Source organism: Protopterus annectens, chromosome 8.part1, assembly GCF_019279795.1.
Source record: "Protopterus annectens isolate FY-2018-M chromosome 8.part1, PAN1.0, whole genome shotgun sequence".
NCBI lineage: Eukaryota > Metazoa > Chordata > Ceratodontiformes > Protopteridae > Protopterus > Protopterus annectens.
Window position 1 is genome coordinate 220,286,702 of NC_056742.1, and position 25,977 is coordinate 220,312,678.

Sequence of the window (25,977 nt, forward strand, 5' to 3'; positions counted from 1 at the left end):
CATAAGCTTCTTTAATTAAAAAAAGACAGGAGGCTAGTCATAAATCTAGTACATTTTCATTCAGTCTCTGAAATATTGATTATTGAGAACTAAATAAGCTATTCAATTACAGATTAGTGAAATCAATGGAATCCATTATTCAGAGTGCAGTATGGATTCTGTTCTTCAAGGAAGATGGAAGATGCTAATAAATATTTAGAGTCTGTAATTTAGACAACTTTTTAATTCAATCAGTAAAGAATATTAATACTTATAATCTGTCATTTATATTTCTGACATTTCATTTCAGTCAGTAAAAGCCCCTTGTACACTTAAATTTGATTCAGAAAAGGTCTTTGCTGTAATTAATATGACCAGCATTTATTAAATAATTACCTATCCCTTATCAGTGCTTATTTATACTTCAAAATTTACATCTAAACAGATATAGTCAGTTTACAATGAAAAGAGGTTTGACTCAGCAAATTAAAAGCAATATCTGAGAAGATCATGGTGACCTGCTATGTCCATATTATTAGTGTTAGCATTAATGCCTTTTTCTTTCAAACTGTGACACTAAAAGGAGTTATTTTCATAAAAACTGAGTAGTAATTGTTATGGTGTATGATTACATTGTAGTAACACCTTGCCATACAGAGGAAATAACATGCATATACCATCTTTCGTAACTTTATCTAAGATTATTGACTTTAAAGTAAATTACCAAAAAACCTGAACATTTAACTTTTTTAAAATCCTGCATAGAACTGTCAATGCAATTTTCGAGCTTCTGTTTCTTGGGTTGCAATATGTGACACCATGGAATGAGATGAATTGGATAAAATATAATGCACATCATAGCAGAGCAGTCAAAAATGAAGTATTTAGATTTCAAAATATGTTTAATGACTAGTTTCCCTGTTGTTTTGAAATGTATTTTTTACTCTTATGTACTTTTTATAATCCAACAGCTTATAGTTTCCCTAATAAATTTTGTTTTTCACATGTGAAAAATGCTTTGATGAAATGTTTTCAGGAGACATGGTGCTCAGTGAGTTTCTTGAGGTAATAATAATAATAAAAAATGGACTAGGAATGCTAGATGTTAAAAAGCATGTAAGTGCCCAGCCTTTTCACAAAATAAGAATTATTTAGTGTTATTTGAAATAATTTTGTGGAATTTTGAGATAAATAAGTATAGTTCAGATACCTACTCCCCATAGGAAACAAAATAATTGGGAGTAGAAGTAATCGCATACTGGCAAATGGATAGAATTCTTATGCATATGCTTTTCTATGCTCAGTCATAATTTTTTATTCACCCCGGGATCACTCCAGTGGCTCTACTTGGTAGAGACACTGGGAACTATTCCTGGGTGGCACGATGCCAGGACACTTCTATGGGCTAGGCTTATAAAGTCTCCGGGTCCATTAGCCTAGTACACACCTATGAACCTATGATAACAAGAAAAGTGAAAGCTAGAAACCCAATAATACATCTGATATATATATATATATATATATATATATATATATATATATATATATATATATATATATATCTATATATATATATATATATATATATATATATATAAAACAGAAGGGAGAGAGGTGACAATGAGTCAGTTCATTCAACTATATTTTAATTTGCACATCTAGCTGTTAGCAGTAAACATGACATTACATTTAGGATAATAACTTCCCTAAATCACCGGACTCAAATCAAGGAGGTTACTGTGAAGTATACACCTCAGAGTATGACTTTCTGACTCAGAGAGAGCCATGTCATGGGGCTGCAACACAATAATGAGCAGCACAACAATAGGCTGTGCCTGTGGCAGTGCAAAATGCTAATGAGGCATTTCAGCAAAGGGGCAAATGCTAATTAGCCATGTGCTCTCCCCTAGAACTACCTGCACTGAGGCATTAATGCAGCTGAGCGATTCACCACTTTTCCTGAGAAGTGTAAGTACTGAACGTGAAATTTTACATTCCTATACACTTTCTTTTAGACATTTTCAAATTCCAAGACAAAAAGAGATGAGGATGTATAACAGAAAGAGGTTAAAGTGGATTTACTAAATGCAAGAAGTCTGAACAGTAAGAGATTTAGAAGCAAAGCACTTTGGCCCATTGCAAGACTCACTGAAAAGGCACTGAATCCTTTGTCTTGGACATTTCCTTAGCTACTTACTCAATACCATCATTATTTCACAATATTTAGATAACATACAAGAAGGTAGTGATATTTCTCCAAGCAGATGTAGTTTGCCCATGCTTGCATAAATGTTTGATAATCACACTATTTAAGTATGCAAATAGCTTACATAATTGATACTTTTGTGCTTATTGACAACAGTGATGAAAGAGGAGGGGGAGTCAAATTAGCATAAAGTGTACTTACATGCTTTTTAAAATCTACCATTCCTAGCTTTTTTTGTATAACTAAGGGATATGATCTACCTAAGATTGTTTTCATTTCAACATTAACAGTGACCATGCCATAATTAGCCTAAATCCATTTTAATCTTGTTCAGATGTCATTTGTTACTAACCTTCAGAACGATAGTGTACTTGAAATAAAATGTTTAAACACAGTTCTAGCAACAGAAATATTAGATCAAAACAAATGCACTGTAAACACATTAGTTATTCCTTTAACCAAAACAGTTTGTTCGGTCAGGTGGTAGGCCTTCTACATTTCTAGTATATAGCCATTGTGAGGGGGAAGTCATTACTTCAAGTTTTAGTGTCTGATTTCATCGGTGTATTGCAGAGTTGTTTTGCTGATTTCCAAGTTTTCCCCTTCCTCACCCAGGAACTGATGTGAGTGTCACTGGTTTTGTCTTCCCTTATGTTAATTTGACTACCAAATTCCCTCCTCCTTTTTCAGTGCTGTTGTCAGTAAGCACAAAAGTATCAATTATGTAAGCTATTTAAATACTTTTACCTTACCTCTATATTCCATAGATCCAGAATAATGATTGCCCATCAGTGCTTCTCTTGAATTCACTGGGCTTAAGGTAAACTCTCTTTGGAAGCTTCTCCAAGTCTCATCTCATCTTTTTATACTACTGAGCAGTAAAAGATCCATCCATCCATCCTCAGCCCCTTTTCCCATTCTGCACATGGGGTTGTGGTGTCACTTCAGCAATAACAATCATCTCGACCCAAAGTCTACACTGCCAGGTGGGTAGCCCTGCCAAAGTAGTTCATTTATACCACTCACATGCACCTATGGCCAATTTAGAGTGCAGAATTCACTTACTGCATGATGTCTTTAGAATATGAGAGGAAACTGGAGCACCCAGAGGGAACCCAAATGACCACAGAGAGGACATGCAGACTCCACACAGAAGGCACTCCAGCTAAGAATCAAACTGGAGAACCTCTTGCTGTGAAGCGACAAAACATTAAGTACTGCACCACCACAGCCATGCAAGCAAACTGCTAATTTCCTGTCCTTAGACTGCTAAAGCTTGAGTTGTCTTCCTCTTTCTGACTGCCTGATGCATAGAGTGCTACCTGGAAGGTTTAACTTTTTTTTGTTTGCTGTCTTCAGGAAATCGTTATTTATTTGTGTCACCTTTATTGTCTTTTGCAGTCATCACTTGCTGTCTGTAGGCATTCCAAGCCAGAGTCCAGTCATTGATGTAGATTACTAATTGTCTCATCTCTCTACAAAGCTGTTGTGGTTGCACCCAAGCCAAGCCATTTGTATTAAGCTTGTGTTGTGGCACCCAAGCCACAACTCTTACACTTGCTGTGAAACCAAGCCTAGTCAGTAGCTGTTGTTTCACATATACATTATTGTTTTTACAATTTTTACTGGCATTCATAGCCTTCATTTATTGATATAATATTTATGTAATTATAACTCTAGTGCTTTCACCCGTTGTTCCTTCTTAGTGTTCTAGTATATAGACCCTTCCTGCAAATTCACTTCATTTGCGGTCAGTAATCCCTATTTCACCAAGAACTATGTATCATGAAGTCACAGTTTTCCCAACCATCTGTTGTCAGCCTGATAGCAATAGAGATAATGAGACAATACAAGAACTTCCTTATGCTCACTGATAACTGTTTTACTCTTCCAATAGATGGTTCTATCTGTGGGCGGGGCAAGAATCTACTAACCTTTGATGACATTCTTTCCTCAAAGACTGTAGATGATGCATGCATGTTGTCAGTTCACACACCCATGTCACATGAATATGACTACAATGTTTAACAAATAGAGGTAGTTAAAAAATCCTGATGTGAACCACAGAGGCTTCTAGAAAAAGGTTTGGTATACAGGCCACTCAGCATCACACAGACAGGAAAACATATGCATTCAAAACAGACAACATAACAACAAAAATGGGTCACTCTACTGACAGGCTGAAGCCATTATAGCAGCAAGGTCAAGACAGTATGTCTAGCAATATCTTTGTCATACGTGAGTCCAAAGTTAGACACAGAGATGCACCACTCACTAGGCTGAGCAAAGACAGTGTGATTTTTAGTTGCCTTTCTGGTGTCTGGATCAGGTCCCTTCACTCTAAGTAAACATATGACACGGTGCTTGCACAAGAGAGAATGATCATAGAAAGAGAGACAGTCTGAAACTCTCAATATATGCAACCAAAACTGGTGTTAAACTAGTACTGAACTCTGTCCCACCATCTCCAAGAATGATACCAAGATTTAAAAAAAAAAAAAAAAAAAAAAAAGATAAATACTTCAATAATTAGCTTAGCTGCTGGTGTCATTTTAAGGGGATCAATATCAACCTTGCAGGAGTTGACTAATAACCCTGGCTGCATCACTAGAGTTGGCCTGAGCCTCTCTCTCTTCATAGCTTCTGTATGTGGGCCAGGACCCCTTCCCTCATAGTGACCATTTTTCAGGCAAGGTCAGTCTCCGCAAATGAAATACATAGCCAATGAAAATCAAAAATATATGAAGGTAACACTGTTGAATGCTAGAACCCTAAACAAGAAGTTGCAATCTTTACAGGGATTCCTAACTCTTGAAAATAGAGATATCCATCTAGTTAATGCAACATGGCTTCAGAACAGCAATAGCACTGCACAGTCCTTTGTTTCACTAAATACGATTCTTTTCGTTCCAATGTGGAAAATGTTGTTATTATTACAGGGAGTTGTCTATATTCCTAAGGAGCCATATTACCCTCAGACTGTTAAGCCAGGACTTCAAGCATCTGTGTATACTTTTCATGATAAATAGAACTCTGTATTATATCATAGCCAAGGACTCTACCTCCTCCATATCACCTGCAGCATATGAGACATACCTAAACAAACTGACATCCCTCCCTATCAAGCCTTATCCTACTCTCTTGGGAGACTTTAGCTATTCCTTCCTTAAGTGGGAAACTTACACCATCTCAGATGAAAATGCACGATTTATGGATACATTTAATGACATCTCTCTAGACTAACTGGTTCAATGGCCTCCTAGAGTTTCAAAATATTAGGCCTGGTTCACACCAGTATTATTACCCTACTCTCAATGTCTACAGTTACATCAAAGGTCGAAGCTGATCACCATTCGGTGGCACTTACTATGTGGTTAAAACTTGACTTACCACAAATCCCTTCTGCCATAGAAACTACTCTAATCAAATGTAATCCAGCTAATGACATGACAAAATTTAAGCTCCTTCCTCAACTTGCTGATGTAGTCCTGCTCACTGCCACATTTGCAGAGAATTTCTGTGCCCATCTTAAAGTATGCCTCAAGGCATCTGTTCTCATAAGACATACATACAATTCTAAATTCAGGATTAAATCACTGTGGTAGGACCCGAGTATAAACAATCTATACAATAAAATGAAGAAACTCACAGCTCAAAAGCAAACTTAATACTCCATTATTTAGAGTTGAATTCATAAACATCAACAAAGAAATCACAAACAAAATTAAATCCTCCTAAAGTAAGTACAAATGAGAATTGCTAATTCTGTCAAGGATGACCACAAAGCCTTCTTCATCACTGTCAGAAACTTTAGATCTAATGCCATGCAATGTTCACAGCTGCTGTCTTGTCATCACCAGACACTGTCTAGCTGGCTCACTTGTAAGCCTATTCAACTTAAGTCACTCCAAAGGGATGGAGAACTGTGACAGAACTGTAGCAGTCATCCCACTTAATAAGGGGGAATTCACTACTGGTCCAGGAAACTATAGATATATAATCATCACCAGCCTTATCACCAATGTACCACATCATTTTAGAAACTTTTAACAACGACATAGGCAGTCTACAAGACCATGACACAACACATCTAGCTTTTGTGAAACACAGATCCTACCTCTAGAACTTGGTGGACTTCTTTGAATATGTCACTCATGCATTAGACTCTGTCTACATGGACATGGCCAAGGCTTTTGATACCATTCCACATTATGTCATTATCAACAGCTAGTAAATCTAAATGTGAACGCCTATATTACCTGCTGGATAGCAATCTGGCTAAGTGAAAGAACACAATCTATTAGTGTGGCAGGTACTCTGCCTTTGAAAAGAGCAGTTACTAGTCATGTTCCCTGGTATTGGTCAATCCTAGAACTACTTTTCTTTGGTATTTACTTCTCTGATGTCAAGGCTAATATCACAGATCTGTGGGAGACCAAGACTGACCTGGTGATTGCAAACTTGAAGGTGTTGATAACTCCTCTAACGACTTACAGATTCTTCTGAAGGGACTACCGTGTACAAATAAGTGGTGCCTGGACTATTGGCCTTAAATAAAATGCCATGAAATGCAGCATTGCTTCCTTTGGCAAAACTGGGCACCTCTGCACCTTCCACATAGGAGGCACTCTTTGAAATTTGACTCTGCCTTTAGGATCAAGGGCATTTTAATTGACAGAGAACTATCTTTTAATCACAATGTATCCACTACTGTTAGGAAATCATTTTACCTATCTAGACTAATCAGCAAATGTATTTCTTTCAAATCCCAGGAAGTTATCATCCCTCTCTACTCCTTCCTCATCAGATATGTAGTAGAGTACAGTGACATCCCTTTTATGTGTGCTTGTCTAAGTGTATGGCCCAACTTGAGAGTCCACAGCATTTCCTCAATGAAATAATGAAAGGCATGTCTTTATTGAGCTACATAGTCTTCCTTAAAGTCCTGTGTCTCTCTGTTTTCTGTTTCCTACAGACTCTTGAAAGGTGACCTCTGTGTTAACCTCCTGATCCTCAAAGGATCCAGTGCTATGGTACCTCCAGTACATCCATAAAACTAATAAGACCCTAAACTTCCAGACAAAAGATTTTAAATTCCACCAAAATGTAAATAGGACCTGCTGATAGAATGAATTTATTTATCCCAGAGAATCCCTCTTTTATGGAATAAACTTTCTTTAGATGTAACATCAAAATAGCTCCATGTCCCACTTTACGCATAGCCCAGATGAATGGATATACAATAGTAAATACACCCCAGGTCTGGTCCCTCAAGACTTCATTGAAAAAGGTCAGTGTCTATTAGTTAAGTCAATAAGTAACAATAATTTGGAATGTTGTGGCTAGGCTACAAATGGTCCTCTGCATCAACAGCCTACTATTCACCTATGAAATTTGAGGTGTCTAATTTCTGTCCCAGGTATGCATGACACTGTCAAAACTTCAACGCAATGCCCAGTGAGGTAATGAGTCTGCTTTATGAATAACAGGCTCACCAGTCATTAAAATGAGGATGCAGGGTCCCTGTATCAGTGTTATGGGCTTTCAGTCAATCTTGGTAAATATTTAAGTCCAGGTATTTTGTTCACACACACTCTTCCCCACAGCCATTATCTGGTGACTGTTTGTGTAATTCACTATGGTCAGTGGGTTGTCTGCATAATATATTAAATGTAAGAGGTTCTGGTTTTATTGAACTTATGATTTTCTCAAGTACAGGTAAAACTTTTTTTGGCAAAGACTTCCACTGATGTCTGATTAGTAAAATATTTTGTAGCACATAATTAGTTCAACTCATGATGTCAATATAACAAATCAAAACAATGGCATGCACTTCTTTGTAACATTAAAGAACTTGCCTCCTAAAAATAAATGGACTTCATGTCATACTTAGTCAGTAAATGTATTTCACCTGTGAAGTTACTTGATGAAGCTATAAAATGACAAGCTTCCCTCTACTTATATTTCTGGCCTTTATATATTTGCAGCTTCTGTGGAGATCACTAATCATCTCTTATAGGTTCATAGGAGTTTACTAGGCTAATGGCTGAAGAGACTTTGCAGGCCTAGCCAATATAGCCCAATTGTGCCCAGTATATGACCCCAGGGGCAGGAGGATAGCATGCTTTGTGCCTATGCCTTGAATATTTTACAGATTTTACAGATTGCCCCTGTTCATAAGGGACAGAGGCACCACCGAGGTGGGAATTTCTAATTCCCCATCAATTGATCCAGATTTGTGTTGATGATTAGGAAAGGGCTTTGCTTAACATGAATATGAAGCCTATTCCAAAGAAGGAGCAATCTCTGAGACACATATCTGTTCCTCCAGCAAGTTCTGTTTGATTCAGTGACTAAAGTTATATGCCTGGAATGCGTGACCCTCGTATTGTTTGACTTGCAGATATGTAGTAGCCTTATCAATGTTGGATTTTTGAGTTTCTTGTAGGTCAGGCATAGGCCACCCCTTATTAGTCGATAGGAGACACAGTAAAGGGAAAAGGCTTTCAGTCTATTCACATAAGACATGTTGTTAACACCCTGCATTTTCTTACTGAGAAACATCTGAGGTGGTTCCAGCTTTTGTACTTCTCAACTGTACACATTTTCACAGAATGTCCAGATTTTTGCCACATATTTTTGTTCTTTTTCTCATAAAATTGTGGTTTTCTGGCAAATTGTTGAGGGTTGAAGTCAGAAAATAATGACATACATTTGAGTTTCAGACTTCATATCCTTTAGAAAATTCATGCTGATGCAAAGCCTGTTATTCTATTAACTTTCTAAGTTTTTATGTTTGTGACAGAAGTATTTAAAAAGTGCCTCTGTTTTAGGGCCTTTGTCTCACCATTATTTACAGCTTTGTCGAGATTTCTTGATCTAAGAAGTTGAGAGATATCCTAGCTGTTGGAAGTGCCTAATCAAGTACATTCCCAAAGGTGCTTTTGTGTTTGATTGTTGGTCTAATGAGGGCCATGTACACTGGGACTATAATCTCCCTGGATCTGGGTGCCATACCATTACTTATAATTTGTGCCACATAGAAGGCTTATTCTCCACTGTGGACATGTGACAGTCAAAGTTCAGGCTACTATCTACCTGTGTACCTAGATCCCTCACATCTGAGTCTACTCTTTGGGGTTTGTTGTTAATGTTGTAGTTTCAGGGTTATTTGATTTCCCAAAGGGTATGATAATGTATTCCTTTGCATTTAGTTTCAGGCCATAGTTCTGGCACCAATCATTTGCCTGATTTACACCCTCCTGAAGGATATCTATATCACTGAGGGATTAGATGATTGTCTCCAGCTTGCAGTCATCTGCAAACTTTGTCATCCAGAGTCCTTACACATTGGCCTTGGCATCTGAGAAGTATATTTTGAACCAGAGTGGTCCCATCACTGAGTCCTGTGGTGCACCTCTAGTAACTGGTTTCTTGCTGGAACTTAAATCACTCACTCGAACCATGCATGCTGTCCTTGAGCTAGTTGGCTATCCATCTGGTAACATAGGGATTTATGTCCAGTTTTGTGAGTTTACTTATAATATCTGAGTGAGGAATTGTTTCAGATGACTTGGCCAGGTCAAGGTAGGCAGTATGTAATGTTTTGCCCTCATTCACAGCCTTAGTGACTTTCCTAAAGAAGTCCACCAGATTTAGTAGGCATGACCTGCCCTTGATGAAGTTAAATTGGGTCAGTTCCAGTTCTTGGAGGTTTGCTACATCATTATTTATCACATCCATGATTATTCTACTGAAGGCCTTACAAATATGACTAGTAAAACTAATGGGGCAGTCATTTCCCTGGTCAGTTGACAGTCGTCTCTTTTGAAGAGAGATGAGTGTAGCTGTACTCCTCTCTACTGGAACAAAGCCATCCCCAAGGCTGTGGTTTAAATCGAGATTGTATTGGGCCTGATAGGTCCTGATGTAGTCTATTTAAGAGGCAACCTGGCATATTGTTGTGACCCATTAATGCCATGTTTTAGCTTTAGAGAGCACCGTGGCCAGCTGTCCTTTAGTGATAATTGCCAGAGAAATGGTGGAGGCTATTTCTTGGAAGAGAACTGGGGATGATGGGAAGGTGAAATTTGAGATGAATTTATTTGCCAGCAGATTTGCTCTATCTTCTGGCTGATTATAGGAGATGCCATCTATAACTAATCAGTGGTGGCTTGTGACTTCATATAAAAGTGGGCTGCAGGAGACAGCTGAATTGGTGGGACCAATGGGAAGGGGTGTGGCCAACTAGAAAGTGGTGGGGCTATACTCAAAAAACACAAAAACTGCGACTTTAATTAAATAATCTGCCCTGGGTGCCAAACCATCATTATGAGAGTCCAATCAAGACAAAATGAAGTGTAAAAGAAAAGAAAATATTTCAATGCTTTGGCTACATAACAGCTTACTTAATATGTAGATGGAAACAAAAAGTTTGTGAGCCATGAAAAAATACATTACTTTTTAAATACTTTACTGGAGTGCCTGTCAAAATCAAGTATAAAAAGCAAGCAGCAGTCAGCTCAAACCACTTCTCCTTGCACTGCAGTTCTAATTATAATTTAAATTCAGCTTTATAAAAGTATCAGTTAACATGCTCAAAGTAGCAATCTTTATGATGGCCCCACTTGTAAAAATGTTTCTTATCCAAAAAAAACCTGCTGCCTGACAACAACTATCTACTTCTTTTGTTTGGAAAACATGATTAAACTAAAAAATGAACAGCAAACTAGAAACAAGATCAAGATAAATTGCTTAAATGATTACTGCACAGGTTATGGACCATACATGATAGATTGGCATTCTGTTTAGTTTACAGGTAAGGCCTGCAAAGATGACTGCAAGTCTCCAACAAATGTAATGAGCTTCTGAAAATACTGTAATCCTGTCCTTTATTACAAATATTGTCATATGCATTTCAATACCTAAGGCTTATAAGTTATCTAGTTATGCAAGTATTCTCTGCATGGCAAAAACAAAAAGGCTTTCATTGTTGGTAATTCTTTAACAGTCTGCTTATTAAAGCTTACTTGCATCTTACAATCTCAGACAAGCTTACCTGATGGTCAAGAAAGCATTGCTAATTAAACACAGAGCAACAGGCACTGCAACACATGCATTTTCTGAATAAGAAGCATAAATCAACAGGATAAAAATATGACAGAAAACCAGAACATTCTCCAAAATCAAGGACAGATGAAAAGCCACTGTAGTACTTGTATCTACCTTAGATGGGGGGATACTCTGCTCATTTACACTGCATAACTGCTCCGTGCCTTGCTTGGACACATCCAGAGTCACTACATGGGGGAGTGGGGTGCAACAAGTATGTCACAATTTGAAATATCTCTGGCTGATGGTGATGGCTCTGACACATTTTCCATACCTTTTAACCTCAGTTCAAGAAATTTGGATAAAACCATAAACAGAAGTGGGACAAAGGCCCACAAATAAGGATAATTTTTAAATATTGCTCTTAAAAACATAGAAAGATAATAGAATCATATGTCTTGCATTAGTATGAATTTTCTGAAGGGTATGAAATCTGAAACTCAAATGTCTGTCATTATTTTCTAACTTCAGTCTTTAATGATTTGCAACTAATTTGCCAGAAAACCACAATTTTATGAAAAATGGACCAAAAATATAAAATAGCCACTTGATACAGCTGGGAACCTATCAAAGAAGGGACACTTTTTTAATATTAGTACTGTTAAGTTCAGCAACTGACAAAATAAGAGAATCTACATGCATTTCTGAAATAAAAGTAATTTATAACTCTGATCATTACGATTATTTATTAATTGTAAACCCTCCACATTTTCTTCCAAAATTGCCATTTTGCGGAGGTATTATTAAGGAGGAGAGCAAAATTTTGAGCCAAAATCAGAGACAGTAGAGAGGTTTGAATATACCTAACTTATAATGTGATTTATTTGCATGTACCTCTCAAACTCTTAATGCAGGAAATCTGCACAAGGCCAAATATATTGGGGGAACATACACACAGTACTAAAAATTGCTCTTGTTTAAACTTAGACAGTTGATAGAATAACAGGTCTTGCTTTAGCATGCATTTTTCTGAAGGGTATGAAGTCTGAAACTCAATGTCTATCATTATTTAGTGACTTCATTCCTAAATGATTTGCCAGAAACCCACACATTTTATAAGGAACAAACTAAAAATAAGAAACAAAAATCTATTCATTCTGTGAAAATCTGGACAGTGGAGAGGTATAATTTAGCTGGGGCTGTCTTTGAGTTTGCCGCCCTTCCCACCTCACAAAATCATGGTCGAATGGGGCCTCCCCCCTGCAGCCATTCCAATGTCCCATTACTTGGCTATTTCACCCCATTTACCATAAAACTGTAATGTGCATACTGCTTTACTTCTACAATGATTTGGATTTCATTTAAAAGTTTTATTTTACATTTTCAGCACAAACACTAATAGGTATCTGCTAAACAAAGCAATGCTGTCTCACAATGAAAGTAGACTTAGTATTAAAAATTCTCTGCCCTAGAAACTCACATTCATTGAAACAGCATTGAAACCCACATTCAAAGAAAATACATCTGGCCAGTGGCAGATAAAGATTAACTTAAGGCTGTTTTTAAATAACAGGCCCCTTGCACACAAAACATACATGTGTTCTTTGATACAACTTCCTGATTGTATTAAATTATATTCCTTGTATAATACATTACAGTTGTTAGAGGGCATTTTAAATTTATTGTTTTGAATATTTTTCCAGTAAACAATGAAACAAAATGCATGCACCAATAATAACAAAACTGCCCAATTCAGAACATCTCCATCATAAAAGTCTACTCAAACTTATACAATCTACCAATATCAGTAAAATGCACAATCTCTCCAGAAGTAAAAGTCATCTAAATAACTCCACATTAAAGATATCTGTAACTAATGAAGAGGTTGCTGCTAGCAAACAACTTTATATTTCATTTTTTCACCTACAATTAAAGTGCCTGTTGCCCTTGAGGAATAAATTGCCTATGTTACATTAAAAAAATTATAAGATAGTAATATTGCAATAGGGAATGGGTGGCAAACTGATAACAGGTTCATTGTTACTAGGTTTCTCCGGCAAAGAGGGCTTTCTCAGGACTGTAGCATCTACCCCCTTTAAAATTAAAACACAGTATATTAATGTATTTATATACTGTGGGAGTAGAGCCCACAACCTTCTGCATCAAAAGCAGGTACACTACCTGTTGTGCTATTAACAATACAAGCAGACTCAGCATAACCAGCACAAAACTTATCTTCCCCAGTAACTCTCAGCTCCTGGTAAAATCCACTCGACAATCAACTGTATCTCTCAACTTTGCAGTACAAGAAATCTGGAAAAAAACAAAATTTATTGGGGGGAGCAAAAGCCCAAAAACCAGAGACACATTTTAAACATTGCTTGTATAATCTTAGAAAGTTCCTAGAATAAAATGCTGTGTTACCACCATGCATTTCACTACCAAGTTTTGAATCCATGACTCTATGCACTAGGGTCAGAACAACATACCACTATATCAAATCAGGTCTTTCTTAAAAAGCTGGACAACTAAAACTTAAATGTCTATCATTTAGCGAATTCCATTCTCACCCAAGCTCTCAACCACTTAGCACAAAACACCCAGACAAAGCCAATAATGGGGGAATACAGCCCCCAAATATATTCAGTAAATTCAGTTCTCACCATAGCTCTCAACCTCTTAGCACAAAAAGCCTAGACAAAGCCAATAATGGGGGAATACAGCACCAAAAATAGGGACAGAGTTCAAATATTGATCTTATAAATTTAGAAAATTGCTAGAATAAAAGGTTTTGTGTTACCATGTACTTTCTGAAGAATATAAAGTCTGAAATTAAAATGTCTGTCATTATTTAGTGAATTCAAAATAAAAATCCAGAAAACCACAGATTTTATGAGGAACAGAACAGAACAAAAATATGAGGCAAAAAAATTGAAATATTTGTTACAAGTGGTGATGGGTAGGAAATTCAGGTGCTTGTTACCTGCACCCAAGGTACAGGGCTTGAGCCTGAGTTATTTTCTCTAGCCACCAGGTATATTTCCTGTGTGTCTCTCTAGCCAGCAAGTATATTTAACTGGGGTATTGGCATTTTACACACACACACACACACACACACACACACACACACACACACACACACACACACACACACACACACACACACACACACACACACACACACATGCAGCTTCAAAGTTCCATCTGTTTGCCTAGACTTCTGGGGCATCTGTAGTCTGATGCCTTCTTTCCAAATCCGGACTGGTTAAACAGTTCCAGGACTCACTAATTATTTTTTTATTTTGTTTTTCTTTTCTTTTTACAGTTGGCGGGGGGGGGTGGCTGCAGTCCTAGCATGAGCTACCCCTGTAACTAATTCCACACATTGCTGGGTGTTGCCCATACGATCTTGGACATAACTGAAAAATGCCTTATGGTTATCCCTAACTTTGGAGGCTATTTTTACCTCAAAAGTCTGTTTTCACAGACTTGACTAGTTCCCTTATTTGCTTACATATACTAATGAGGGACATGTTTTTGTGTTGTGCACATTCCCTGTTACTTCTTGACAGGAATTTCTTTCTTTTGTTGTACAACCTTTTATAGGTTCATAGGTAGGTACTAGGCTATCGGCCCATGGGCCTATGCAAGCCTAGCCAACAAGGTTCCCTGACTTACGCCACCCAAGAAAGTTATTTTCCTGTGCCACTATCGAGGAGAGACACAGACGTGATCCCCGGGGTGTATTTCCTATTTCCCATCCACTCATCAAGATTTTTCTTGAAGAGTGCTAATGAAGAACTTTTCTTGACATAGATTGGTAGCCTGTTCCAGAGTATGGGAAGTCTCTGGGATAGGAATCTATCCCTCCAGCATGTCCTGTTTATTGTGGTGACAATGGATAGGTCCCTAGAGCATGTAGTTTGGAGGGATTGGGATGTCTTTAGGTGTAGCATGTCCAACAGCTCTGGGTTTGACATAGCTTTGTATGTTAGGCAGAGATCACCTATGAGTAGGCGATATGCTACGGAGTAAAGCTGGAGTTTTATGAGACGGTCAGTGTAGGGCATTTGTTTGAGTCCAATAATCCTCTTTGTGAGGTACTTCTGTGGCCTTTCCAGCTGCTGCAGATGTCTTGGGAGGTACATTCCAAAAGAGGCATTGTACCCTATAGTGGGTCTAATGAGTGTCGAGTAGAGGGGAGCGATGACCTCTTTTTTCCTGGATGAGAATCCTTTTATAATGAGGTGTGCCATGTAGAAGGACTTCCTGACTACTGTGGGGATGTGACTATCAAAGGAGAGACTACTGTCCACCTGGGTCCCAAGGTCTCCTATCACACATTCGGTGTTAAGTAGATTGCTGCCTATGTGGTAGTTCATGGGTACAGAGTTTTTAACAAAGGGGATGACACTGCACTTTTTGGCATTGAGCTTGAGGCCATAGCTCTGACACCAGGCATCTGTCTCAGAGAGGCCCTTTTGTAGGATGTTCACATCATTTGGGGACTTGACTATGGCTCCTAGTTTGCAGTCATCTGTGAACTTCATTAGCCAGAGGCATTCTGTGTTAGCCTGTACTTCAGAGAAGTAGATACCAAACAGGAACGGTCCCAGGATGGAATCCTGTGATGCTCCACTTGTCACTGGTTTGAGGTCAAATTTGGAGTCTGCAACTTTTACAGTGTGGGTTCTGTCAGTGAGCCAGTTGGCAACCCATCTTGTGATGTAGGGATTTATGCCTAGTTTATTGAGTTCAGCTACAATTCCAGAATGGGGGATGGTGTCGAAAGCCTTGGCGAGGTCAAGATAGGCTGTGTGAACCACCTTACCCTCATCTACGACTTTGGTGACTTCCTCATAGAAGTCAATCAGGTTCAGGAGGCATGATCTGCCTTTCACAAACCCAAACTGGGTGGGATCCAGAGTTTGGAGGTTACCAATGTCTTTGTTTATGAGTTCCATGATGATACGTTCCATGGCTTTGCAGACCAGGCTCATCAGGCTAATAGTTCTATAGTTCCTAGGGTGGTGGCTCCCCCTTTGTGGAGTGGGATAACTGTTGCTGTGTGCCATTCAGTGGGCACAAAGCCTAATGCGAGGCTATTATTGAACATGGTGCTTAAGTGGGAAGCCAGTTCATAATGAAGTTCGTGTAAAATGGAGCCTGGGATGTTGTCTGGTCCCATGGATGCTGTGTTTTTGGCTTTAGAGAGTGCAGCTTTCACCTGCATAGTTGTGATTACAGGGACTCTGCATTTTTCCTGTATAGGTATGGGCCCTTTAGGGGGTGGGGGGGGAGTAAAGTTAGCACTGAACCTATCTGCCAGGATGTTGGCAATATCAGTTGGTTCTGTAATTTTCATGCCTTTGTGCTGTAACTCAGAGCAGATCTGGGTGTTGCCATTGAGATTCTTGACATAGCTATAGAATGCTTTGTGGCTGCCCTTGGAATTAGTGGTGATTTTATTTTCGTAGCTAGCTATGGAGGTTCTTATAAGGGATCTCAGCTTCTTACTGAGGCTGACCAGAGAGCTCCTCCACTCATGGGATTTTACTCTCTTTTGCAACAGTTTCTTCCTTCTGTTGTACAGTTTGTTTATGGCAGGGGACCACCAGATTGGCTTCCTTTTTTTTGGAGGATAGCGTCTTGGTTCTGTTTGGGATAGCATGATCCATGTACTCATGTAAGTGCTTATAGAGTGCATTTGTGTAGGATTCAGCAGTTGTAACTGTATTGTCCATCTGCATGGGTGTCATGAAGTTCACTACTTCTGTCTTAAGAAGCATGAAGTTGGCTTTGGAGAAATTTTTTACTGTGGTTTCCTTAATGGGGGGTGGGAGTGGGATGTGGATATCAAAGGTGATTAGCTTATGGTCGGATCAGACCAACGAGGAGTTGACTTCAGGTGTGGAACACCGGTCTCTCATGTTGGTAATGACTAGGTCTAGGATATTGTTGCCCCTGGTGGGGGTGTGGATAAGTTGATCTAGGGCATTGGAGTTTATGAATTCCAGAAAGCGTTGCACTAAGGAGTTGGTACATGAGTAGTTTTTCCAGTTAATGGTGGGGTAGTTGAAGTCGCTCATTATTAGGGTGTTTGGTTGAACCCTAATGTTTTCCAGTACATCAAGAAAAGAGGAGTGGGAATCCTGTGGCATGGTGTGGGATCTGTAGCAAGCTACAATTTGGATTGCAGTTTTGCCAAGAGTTAGTTGCACTTGGATAACCTCGGATGCATTATACTGAGCAACTAGCCTGGAGGTGTGGATATCCTTAATGAATATGGACACACCCCCACCTTTGGTGTTTCAGTCCTGGTTACATGGCCGAAAAGTGTGGTATGAGTTATAGCCTGGTAGTGCAGGGGTGCTCTCTGGAGCCTTGAACCAGGTCTCAGTCACTGCACAGATATCGATGTTCTGCATTTTAAGGAGTGCCTCGAGTGAGTGCATTTTGAAATTTAGACTTCTAGCATTGAGTAGCATTACCCTCAGTTTTTGCTTGCCTGTTCCTGTTATGGTGGTGAATTTGTTACTTGAACCCTGCCTAAAAAAGGCACTATAGGGGCAGCAAGAGCCTTAGCCAGTATCCGGAATCCCAGGGGTGACAGGTGCAGGCCATCTGTGGCAAAGCATTGTGGTCTGTCAACCATGTCATCCCAAGCAGACAGATACTGGATCCCCTTAGAATGACACCAGAAGCTTAGCCAATTGTTGAAGTCAATCATTTTGTCCTTGTACTGCGGTATCATTCTGGGCGATGGCAGAATGCTACTCAGGGCTAGGGTCATACCTGACTGGGCTACAAGATCACAGAGCTCTTCCATGTCTCTTTTCATGTAGTCCAGGGAGGTATGTCTCAGGTCATTCACACCAACATGGATAATGACAGAGTCATATCTGTACTTGTTGTGGAATGACCTGAGTGCGTGGGTTATGTGGCGGATCCTGGCACCTGACAGGTAGCTGACAGTAACCTTCTCCTTGTTTAGCCTGGTGAGTGGGACATCAGTGTGCCTGACTATAGAGTCACCTATGACTAGTGTATTAGGTATGTTGTTTTGCCTTATTGGCTGTGTTTGAGTGGCACACTGAGTCTGTGGGCTATGTGTCATTTGGGTTGTGTTGTGGAATGGAGGTTGCTTGTGTTTCTGCTTTGGAAGTCGCTGTTGCTTAGGCAGATTATTATTGAGAGCCTCCGCAAATGTTTTTGAGTTTCTATGTGTGGATTTTGGTGGTGTAGACGTAGTAAGACTATGTGATGAGTGTGGTGTGGTGCAAATGTTTACCTTCTCCTCGTGACTGTCAGGTTCAGTCTTGGTTGGAGAGAGCTTTACCTCCAGTTTGGCTAGATAAGTGTATCTCTCACAGGTTGTAGTGTTGGGTGGTAGGAGGAGAGGGTTGTCTGTGTACATGAGGCAATTTCTACATTGCCTCAAGATGCCCAGATTCATCAGATAGACAGGGGAGAACACTGGGAGCTGACCCTTGGACATGCCTGAATAAAAAACTATTTTCCTCTAGATAAGTGAGGAAAGTGAGTACAAGAGCTGTTTTTCTCAACGCCAGTGAGAAAAGTAAGTACAAAAATTGTTTTCCTCTAGGTAATGAGGAAGATTGAGTGCTATAGTAATTAGTAGCTTATTTAGTGCTTACATGTTCTGAACAAGTGCTGAGTATGAATAAGCAAATTTAAGTGCTAAAACTAAGAATCTGTATCTGCACTAGAGGAGCTACAGAAACAAGTGCAAATGCAGGCTTTCAAATCAGAAAGTTGAGAGAGATGGAAGATTGCCCAAATGGCCAATAACTACAAATTCTGGGCCAGAACCACTCCTTATGTGGTAGACAGGTTACCTAATGCTTACCACCTCCACTGATAAGCTAGACCAGGGTTCCACCTGAGTGGCTGCTTTTTGCAGTTTGACTTGTGCTTATTTCACTTTGGTACTGCCTTTTCTATGTAGTTGTTTATGTGGTAGCACAAGGCTTTTGTGTAGTGCTCTGTATAGGCTTCTGTGTTTTCTGGATTTGGGGAAGCTTGGAATCTAGCTATTCTAGCACCTAATTGGTGGTAGTTTGCCTTAGAAAAGTTCTAAAAGTTTTTTAAGGTTCAGTGGGGGTTCTAGTTTTACCTCAATTAACAGGAAGACCACTTTGTGATCTCATCTTACCACATCACACATGGGGGGGGGGGGTTGTAGTACTTGTCTGTATTTAGGAGTACAGGTCTAGGATATTTGCTCCCCTGGTGAGAGTGAAGACCAGCTGTTCCAGGGTATTTGAATTCACAAAGTCGAGAAATCTTTGGCCTGTATATTAGTGGTCATGTACACCTTGGCATACCAACTGGCAAATTTGACTGTGACATGGTAGTATTACATGAGAGAGTGAGCAATGTAAGATGTTAAAACCCTGGGAGAAATATAGAGAGGCATATCAGAACCTTTAGTGCATGATGCAGATCCAGATTATACACTGGTCCTGAATGGGATCCTTCTTTCATCTCAACACTGAATCCAAAATACAAAGAAAATATAACTTATATTGATAATTGATTGATTAGCTGGTGTCATTCCAGGAGGATCCAGTCTGTGTCAGCATGGGCTAAGATGGTTGACAGTCTAGCTTCCTTCAGTAAGGATGGCTTGTATCTCTCTTTCCAAGGCTTCTGCATACTGGCTAAAGGCTTCACTGCCCTACTAGTGCCTTTTTTTATGTAAAGTCCATTTGAGGGACATTATAACCCAGCTGACATATCATTTACAAAAATGGATCAAAATCAGGTGGTTTGTCAATACCAAAAGTCTAAACTATAGATTAATTGATCTTGAGGCACTCTTGCATTTGGAAATCATTAATATATTGGTAGTTACTGAGATTTGTTTTGAATGTAAGTAGAACACTCCCTCTACAACTGAGTTTTGCACTTTTCATGTATTCAGACCAGATAGCAGCTGTGAGGAAGTCCCATATTACCTTCAAGCAGATCCCTTGGATCCCACAAACTGAACTCAGCAACAGATCACTATAGTTATGATCAACTATCAACTTGCTACAGAATACCTTCTTTGTTCTCTGATGACAGTGCGAGATTTCTCAGTTTTCTAAATTATCTCCTTATTAGAAAAACTCCATTGTTTTATGCGACTTTAACCACCCTTCAATAAATGTGGACAACTATATTTCAACATTCCTAGATATAATACACAAAAACTCATTTGAGCACTTGGTAAACAAAACTACAAGAGGTCACAACATTCTTACCTTGATGCGTATAAATATGATTGTATCACACACTACTTCTCTGGTCCTTCTTCAATGAACCCTAACTACAGACTTGTAAACTTCTTCTTTAAGCACTCAACATTTCTTACAGCAAACCCACAGAATTATAGAATTACAAATGCGACAACTTCAATCTATCAATAAGGTAATATCATAATTTGCATAATACTGCACAATCCTGACTTTGATACAGCAGCAAGCTTCATTAAGCAGTTATATGCCCATTTAGAAAAAAATGCATAGAGCTATCAGACCCTACCAAAACTAAATATTCACCTTGACGGTCCACTACCATAAATAACCTCTATAACACTAGGAAGAAACTCCTTATATAGCTGATTCAAAAACGCTCTTGAAAATATCAAAAGCTTTGCAAAAAAAAAAAAAAAAAAAAAAAAACAAGTTAGGTAGCCCATGATATTAGGCTGGCCTTGAAGCCAAATATAATTGTAAATCCTTCTTTACCTACATTAGACAATGAAGAAACAATGGCCTACGTTGCTCTGAATGTACTAATAACAATGCTTAAAATTCTGACTTGATACACATTGCCAATATCCTTTCAAACAAATATAATGCCAACTCCACCTCTCAGAATTCTATCTAATGGCTTCAAATAACTGATTCCATTACTCCCCCAATTATCTCAAAAGATCATTTACTGAAAGTGCTAACCAAGACTAAAAATACTTCCTCCAGGGAACTTGACAACACACCATATTGTTTAATTAACAGTGTTATACATGCCTTTTTAGACTGGCTCCTTAAACTGTTTATCTTAAATTTAGTTCCTGGTTTCATCCATGATGAGTGATACACTACAACTATGATTTCAAAAGGGTGGCCTTATGACTAAACCATGTAATTACTGACTAGATGGTTTTGCTAGCCTCATCTGCAAAGCCGTATAATGTATTGCAACTGATCTCATAAACTAAGATATCAAAAACCTTATTAAACTTGGCCCCAAACATTTTGGTTTTGGAAGTGTTGATCCTATCTCCTGAATGTGGTAAACTTATATGAAAGTGTTTTAGAGGCTGGAGATGGCGGCCATGTATTGCACACAGTGTATCTTGACCTGACTAAGGCCTTTAACACCACCACCCATTCAGGCACCATACAGAAGGTAACATGCTTTTAATATCATCCCTAATGAGGCATGATGCATACCAAAGTGGTTGCCAGATAAAACCCACACAGACAAAGTTACAGGTATCTCATTATAAGAACTGAAAGTAACCACCAGTGTACTCAGGTTTCGGTATTGGAACCTCTCATTTTTGACTTTTACTTTTCAGTTCTATAATCAGAGAACCAAGACCTCTGGATAATAAAGTTTGCCCATGACTACAGCCTAGGGGCTAACATCCAAACCCTCCAGAATTGCACAGTTCCAAAAAATAACCACCAAATTATAACAGATGCCCACACTGGTTCAAAAGTATGGTGGATTCTCACACTATATGAGTAAATTTGTACAGCTAATATCAGAGAAATAGAGAGAGAGAGAGAGAGAGAGAGAGAGAGAGAGAGAGATTAATTATATGGCAATGGAAAATATCTTTAAGGGAAAATGTTGAAATTTTAGCAATTCAGTGTTGTTCTTTATATTTCTGTGTATCAGAAATATAACTCTAATCCCCTCTTTCATCCAATTCACCTTTTTGTACCACTAAGTAACACTTTATCTCAACCACAGTGTTTCACCAACTCTATATTATCTCCTACTTATCACAGCTTACCTTCTTGCATTATATCAGCATCAACACATATCCTTCTTGCACTCTCCCACCAACCTTCTCATAACCCATCTCCATACCCCACCAACCAACTATATAATTTCTCCATACCTATATAACATCTCTGCCATTGAACTGTTCTCATTAAAATGTGTACATACACATATAACACCTTTATTACTACAAAAATATACCAAACTCTTTATCAGACTCACACATCTGTATCTAATCAATTCAACTCACATTAAACTAAGTGGAGATATACACCCCAATCCAGGCCATCTTATCACCCAGCAAATACCCCTCTTTCCCAACATCACTACGTTGTCGCCTCATAGTAAGACGCTGTCTGGTTCGATTCTCAGCTAGAGCATCTTCTGCATGGAGACATGCGTGAATGGGCGTACCTTCGTTGAAGGTTGTGTGTCAGAGCTGGTAACTCAGTACATAAAAATCAACTACCAATCATTAACAGACCGGAGTTCCGCTGTGGCGACCCCTAACTGGGAAAAGCCGAAAGACACAGACAGGCTAATTTCCAAAATAGCAACACAGCTCTCCTCATTCTAAATATAAACCTAAGAAGCATGCTGAACAAAATCTCTAAATTTCATGCAACCTTCTCCCTCTATTTTTCAGACATTATTATAATGACAGAAACCTGGTTAAAATCACACATACAATATACTGAGATACTAAGACCTGGGTATAACATCCATAGGCTTGACAGTATTCACAAATGGGGTGGTGGTATAGCCATGAGTAACAAAGATAGCTTCAGTCTGGAACATCTAATAATTAACTACCCAAACCCCACAAATTCTAAAATCCTTCCACTCACCTTCAAATCAACTCCAACAAAAGTATCATTTTCATAGCAATTTACATACCTCCTAACAACAACCCGTCATCCATTGAAGATTTCCTTTGCTGGGTTGCCTAGGCATAGAGTCAGGAAACCATAATTATGACGGACTATAACCTAGACTTGTCCTCCTGCACCTCTAACTAAACAACCAATTTTATCAACCTCCATGGTTTCTACCAAGTGGTATAATCTCCTACTAGGGTCTACAATCTATACTGGACTGGACACTAACAAATAAACCTTCCCTTTGTTACCATGTTAGTTGTCTCCCTGACAACCTGAGCAATCACAGACCCACCTACCCAATTAGACAGCATATCTATCCACCTAAAAATATAGTTCATAAATACATATGTAACAAAAGAAATGTCTTTAATATCCATCTGCACAAATGTGACTGGTCTCCCCTCAAGCACCACCACCTTGACCAGGCTGTAGAATATTTTAATGACAAATTCATCAATATTGTAAATGATTTAGCCCTACTAAGAAAATGCCGTACTAAATACAAACATATACCATGGCTCACTAAAGACAGCAGGAAGTTCAGTAAACTAAGGGACAACACTTGGTACCACTACCATAACACTAAAAATGAAACAACTCTGCTCAGTTATCATCAATTGTGTAACCTAGCCAAAAACAAATTAAACATGATACAAAAGAATACTACACAACTATGCAAAATAAGCACCAGAATAATCCCAAAAAATTCTGGTTAGCCATCAACAGTCTGCTAAAACCAGGCCAGATCACAACTCCAGACCTAACACTACCAACCCCATTGATAGTACTGCCTCCCAGTTCAAGTCTTACTTCATTAATTTTGTCTTATCCCTGGTAAATAATAACAGTAACACCCCTCCATCCATACCTTAACAGAGTACAGACAGCCTCACCTCCTTCTCAATTAAACCTATCCAAACTAGCACCATTAGGAAGCTACTGTCTAGACTTAAGCCCTCCTCAAACACCTCAGACCAACTTCTTAATGGATTTCTCAAAATAGCATCAGATGTTATCTCTTTCCCAATCCCCATCCTAATCAACCAATCCATTACTGAACAATACATGCCCAAACTATGGAAAATCTCTTACACCATCTTTCTACATAAAGGTGGCACATCAACAGAACTCACTAACTATAGACCAATAGCCATTTTCTCCCCCTGCATAAAGATTCTGGAAACATGAATATATATACAACTACTCCAATATCTGCTAAACAACTACCTTCTATCTCCATCCCAGCATGGTTTAGGGCCAAGCACGGTACTACTACTGCTCTTGTCTGTTTTACCAATTCTGTCAACTGACTTAGAAATGCCGGCCTCCATGTACCTCCATCTTTCTGGACATGTCAAAAGCTTTTGACACAGTTTTGCATCAGAAACTTCTGAATGAGTTAGCCTCATGAAACTTGTCCCAATCCACACTCTGTTAGTTTCTAAGTTATTTATCCAACCATCAACAGGCTGTAAAATAACATAATAAACTATCTTCTCCTTTACTTGTCACTGTCGGGGTACCACTAGGATCCATACTTGGCCCACTACTTTTCATCATTTTCACAATTAAACTCTTCTCTGCCACTCAAAATGCTACCATCATACAATATGCAGGTGACTTCACCCTTATTTCCTCAGCTCCCTCCATACCTGCACTTCTACAAGCAACTCAGAATGCCTTTAATGGTATTGAAAACTATCTTTCTGACTCACAACTTGTTCTGAATCCTAATATAAACAAGCTCATGCTCTTTACCAATAACAATCTACAAAACCACCCTCCCCCATTTACCATCTCGTCCTCCAATAATAGTATACTGGAACCAGTGGCACAGACCAAGTTCCTAGGGGTGACCACAGACAACAACCTTAGATTTGACAAGCTCCTTTCAATAACTATCAAAAAGGACACATCAAGCTTGGCTCCCTATATAGACTCAAGACCTACCTAACTCACTCCACCAGAAAGGCCATATCCAGAACTCACCTTCTTTCCACTCTATTATACAGTTCCCCTATTTTTATAAACCTTAGAAAAACTGATTTAAACAAATTTGAGCCCTGTTATAATTAAATAGCAATATTTGCCTCTAACTTTCCATATAGATCCCACCACTGCACTTCTCTGCACCTACTAAAATGACTTGAACTTCCCAATCTACTAACCTTAAACCAAATCATCTTCCACCATCCAAAGAACTGCTCTTCTATCAAACTTCTAATTCAGTCTTATTCCTGCCCCCGATCACCAAGGTCATCCAACAAAAACCTACTAAAAGTAATCAAATCCAATAATAGCTATGGATATTCCCTATTCTCAAACCAAGTATCTAAATTATGCAATTTCTTACCACAAGCAATACTAAATACTTCCAACACTTCTAAATTCAAACAACTAATAAAGGAACGCCTCACCAAAAACTGGCTTTGCTCTTGTACTAAACCAGGCTGAAATATGTCTCTCTACCTCTCACACTTTCTTACTTTGACTCAATATCTAACTCTGCTCACTTTCACCACTATACTTTTATCCTGATCCACCTTCAATGCATCTCTTATTTCCATGTTACTCATATCATTTAACTCTCTTTCCTTACAGCAATAGTTCTTGTTACTATTTCTTTTTCAAGTTTTATTAATCTCATCTCTTATACTTCAATTGTACTGTATGCATTATGTATTCTGAATTGTACACTATATATTATGCAATCTGTTACATTCACCTTTTCACATACATTCTTGTTAAAAAATGTTTTTATTTTTGACTATTGTTAAACATTATTTCATTTCTGTAAATTTTGTTCTATGGAGTTTTTCTCCCCGGTCCTCACCT